The following is a 4950-nucleotide window of genomic DNA, read 5'->3' on the forward strand; positions in this document are numbered from 1 at the left end:
GTTGATTTCGCTGAAAATTATACACTACAACCTCTAAATGAAGTGCAATCCATGTATTATCACTCTACACAAGTTTCTATTTTTGTACACATAGCATTCATGCATGCATATGATAGCATAAAGGAGGATAGAAAGGTTGTAAGAGAGTGTCACTTCTACATAAGTGATGATCGTACTCATTCATCGGAGTTTGTACAAGGATGCTTTAAAGTTTTCTATGATAGTTTAAGGGAAAGGAACATACAATACAACTGACACTTAATATGGTCAGATAATTGCACCGCACAATTCAAGAATGGAAGGATGTTTTATTGGTTGACAAGGATGCATATGACAAGCAGTGTACAACATTTTTAGAATTTCACTGAGGTTGGACATGGTAAGGGAGAGCATGATGGTGCAGAAGCATGTGTGAAAAGAGCCCTAGCTAGGGAAGAATTGAAGTACGAAGGTGGTGCTGAGTGGATAGATGTAGAAACAATTGTGTGATGGTGTAAGTCTACGTTGGGTCCAGGTAATCCAGGTACGTCAATGGTTCGTAGATATTTTTGGTTGATCACTGAATCTAACATTGAAAACTATCTAGATTGTTGTACAATTGCAGGATCGAGTGACATGCACTCATTTATGAGTTCAAATTCAAGTTCACTGGTAATTTATACGAGACATATGGTATGTTTTTTCTCTTCATACATGTATTGTTTGTGGGAAGAATGTGAATCACAAGAGTGGGTTGACAAATGGTCTTGTAGACCGTTGGTTCCCATTGATTCATATCAAATTCCCAAAGCACTACAATTGAGCTAGATGGAGACATCAATGGATTTTGACCATGTATCTGACCTAGTGGATTCAGGTGATTTTTTGAGTTAATTTTTTTGCAAGTATTCTTTTTGGTTCATTTTGTTGTACATCATACTTTATTTTTGGTATTAATTAACACTTTATAAAATGTAGGTCATGTGTATGCAGTTGTTGCAGAAGAGAACAATGAAGAAGGAACAGATTACTATTTGTGTCGTTGTGTTGAGCCTAAAAGAAAATTGACAACCACAATCATTAACGGAGAGGGTATTGAGTACCCAATAGGGTCTGTTGTCGTGACAAGAACATGGCTTCAGAGATACCCTATCAAGAATTCTGATGTTTGGTTGTTCGAGGACTTTGAAACACACAGACATATTCTTCATTTCTCTAACCTTGTTATTGCAACAAATATTCATTTGATGAAGTATCATGGTAGACCTCATAACAAGATTTTATGGAAAGTTCGTGAATCTAACCACAAGGCAATACTTGACACAATATGGGTTAGAGCCGATCCTGAAGGCTCACTTGATTGATTCTATGATTCAGAGTAGAATGATTTTGAAAATTTTGTATAAATCATCGACGAATTGTTCTATATTCGTTTTTTGTATATATAAATGCCCATGAGCTGATTTGTACATGTTTAGGGGCATAATTTTGTATATTTAAATGGTAATGAGCTAATTTGTACATATGTACATGCCAAATTTTGTATATTAAAATGGCGATGAGCTGAATCGCACATATTGTAATGCCAAATTTTGTATAAAATCCCATGAGATGATTTGTATATTAAAGTGGCGATGAGTTTAATCGCACATATTGTAATGCCAAATTTTGTATAAAAGCCCATGAGATGATTTGTAAGACATTTTTTTGTATAATAAAAAAAGCTATCAAGCAACTTTTACATTGCGTCCGTAGGGTATGACACTCGACGTTCTGGTGCTTTGGGATGCAGGACAGGGGCATGCCTGTCATAAACCTTCCCACCCGGACACGCTCATGATGTCGGTTTGTGCACACGATGAACCGAATCAATTCTAGCCAATCCCGCAACTTTGCATTGCATGCAATTGACGACTTTTGCAGCAGGTGAAAAAATGCTACCAATCGAAAATGGCTCTTAGTCGTCAAAAACTAAGAGAGGACATTGTAGAGGAGCCTCACGCGACCCCACGAGTTCAAACGGATCGACCATATGTGTCCTTGATTGGAAGAAACAGCCTGTCAAAATTTGTAAATTTTTTGGACTCATGACACTTGAGAGATCGCACCGGTACGGTATGACTCTCGACGTTTCGGTGCTTTGGGATGCACGACAAGGGCATGCCTAGCGTAAACCTGCCCACCCAAACACGCTTGTGACGTCGATTTGTGCACACGACGAACCGAATCAATTCTAGCCAATCTGGCAACTTTGCATTGCATGCAACTGACAATTTTTGCAGCAAGCGAAAAAATGCTACCAATCGAAAATGGCTCTGAGTCGTTAAAAACCGAGAGAGGACATTGTAGAGGAGCCTCACGCGACCTCATGAGTTTAAATGGATCGACCATATGTGTCCTGGATTTGAAGAAACAGTCTGTCAAATTTTGACATTTTTTTGGACTCAGGGCACTTGAGAGATCGCACTGGTACGGTATGACTCTCGACATTCTGACGCTTTGGGATGCACAAAAGGGGCATGCCTAGCGTAAACCTGCCCACCCAGACGCGCTCGCGGTGTCAGTTTGTGCACACGATGAACTGAATCAATTCTAGCTAATTTGGCAACTTTGCATTGCATGTAACTGACGGTTTTTGCAGCAGACGAAAAAATGCTACCAATTGAAAATAGCTCCGACTCGTCAAAAACCAAGACAGGCCATTGTAGAGGAGCTTCATGTGACCCCACAGGTGCAAATGGATTGACCATATGTGTCCTGGATTTGAAGAAACAGTCCCTCAAATTTTGACAATTTTTTGGACTCAGGACACTTGAGAGATCGCAACGGTACGGTATGACTCTCGACATTCCAACGCTTTGGGATGCACGACAAGGGCATGCCTAGCGTAAACCTTTTTGACTCGTCAAAAACCAAGACAGGCCATTGTAGAGGAGCCTCATGTGACCCCACAGGTGCAAATGGATTGACCATATGTGTCCTGGATTTGAAGAAACAGTCCCTCAAATTTTGACAATTTTTTGGACTCAGGACACTTGAGAGATCGCAACGGTACGATATGACTCTCGACATTCCAACGCTTTGGGATGCACGACAAGGGCATGCCTAGCGTAAACCTTCCCACTCAGATGTGCTCGCGACGTCGGTTTGTGCACATGACTAATTGAATCAATTCTAGCCAATCTGGCAACTTTGCATTGCATGCAACTGACAGTTTTTGCAGCAGGCGAAAAAATGCTACCAATTGAAAATAGCTCTGACTCGTCAAAAACTGAGACAGGGCATTGTAGAGGAGCTTTACGTGACCCCACGAGTTCAAACGGATTGATCATATGTGTCCTGGATTTGAAGAAACAGTCTGTCAAATTTTGCCAATTTTTCAGACTCAGGGCATTTGAGAGATCGCACCAGTATGGTATGACTCTCGACGTTCCAACGCTTTGGGATGCACGACAGGGGCATGATTGGCGTAAACCTACCCACCTGGATGCGCTCGTGACGTCGGTTTGTGCACACGATGAACAAAATTTGACTATTGCGAGCGTGAGGATGCTCTCGCACCAAACACATACTGTTGTTTATATTCATATTGTTGATTACATATGCAAATATTCATTTAAATTTATAAAAGGGCAGCCACCAAATACAACAAATACACAATAATGAACTGAATACAATGAGTTTTGTAGGGTTAATTCAACATTTTAGAAATTTTATCAAATCATATTCCACGATTGCAATGTTTTATATCATATATTTTTGTTGTTTATATTCATATTGTTGATTACATATGCAAATATTCATTTAAATTTATAAAAGGACAACCACAAAATACAACGAATACAAAATAATAAACTCAGTACACATTTATTGGATCGAATATCGATATATATATATATATATATATATATATATATATATATATATATATAAAGGCATGTCTGCCAAGTCAATACAAGTATTACACAAATGTGGCATATGCCATGTCGAAATCGATATACAATAAAAATGTAGAATATATCTACATATATTGGTCATTCGATGACCAAAACTAACACTATATGATCCTAAACTTGTGGTGGATCATAAAAATCAAGCCTCTTCGATGCAATACGTGGCTCTGTAGATGGCTACAAAACCATAATTCAAAAGCCAAGTTAGAATTCTTTTGTAGAAAATAGTTCACAATTAACAACATAACTATGCATTTAACTTTAATTCCTTTGCAATTGAAATGTAGATTACCTCATCGGCTGATCTAGGAGCTAATGTCTTCGCTCTCCTCTCCTTGTCACTCTTAGGATTTTTCTAGAAGACGTACTTAAATGGATCCACGTTATGGTCGTACCGCGAAGGGGTCTATTGTAGATTAAATGTACAGTTAATACAATGTACTAACATAAATATATCAAAAACACTTAAAATCTATAGTATAGAGAACAATGGCGTACATGTGCTTGAGATGCTTCTCCAATGGACTGAGGATGGCTCACCATCGATATAGAAACTATCGCTATTACCTATACAAAAAATGTTCAAAGATTAAATACATTTAATATAATGATAAGTATTGAAGGTTAAAAACAATTAATTTTACTTATCAAATAAAACTGTACCAGATCCCGAGATGCTTCTCCAGTGCAAGGAGGAGGGTTCGCCATTGATGAAATAGGTATGGATATTTCCTGTATGAAAAAATTATAAGATTATAATATATCACAAGTTCACATGTACGCATGCATATAATCATGAAATCAAGAAAATAAAGTAGAGATACATACCTCTGCCCTCTCTTGATCCACAGGTGAATCAGGTTCATTCAACAAATCCACATAGCTCAATGGCCGATGTACATGTAAAATAGACAAAAAACACTAATCAATCTACAAACCCCAACTAATACTTGATTTCAACATTTTCAAACAATTGTACAACTAAAAATGTGTTCAATCACCTTCTTCCTACGTTTTG

The 4950-nt window shown here is 38.0% G+C and overlaps 1 long non-coding RNA gene across 1 annotated transcript; it reads right to left on the reverse strand.

Moving 5' to 3' along the window:
- Nucleotides 1–3982: 3982 nt before the first annotated feature.
- LOC131042647 (uncharacterized) lies at nucleotides 3983–4950 on the reverse strand. The gene is made up of 5 exons (XR_009105285.2): nucleotides 4761–4950; nucleotides 4596–4664; nucleotides 4431–4499; nucleotides 4225–4338; nucleotides 3983–4109 (listed from the first exon to the last, which is right to left on the reverse strand). It is a non-coding gene; the product is annotated as an uncharacterized LOC131042647 (long non-coding RNA).

Source organism: Cryptomeria japonica, chromosome 3 (genome assembly GCF_030272615.1).
Source record: "Cryptomeria japonica chromosome 3, Sugi_1.0, whole genome shotgun sequence".
NCBI lineage: Eukaryota > Viridiplantae > Streptophyta > Pinopsida > Cupressales > Cupressaceae > Cryptomeria > Cryptomeria japonica.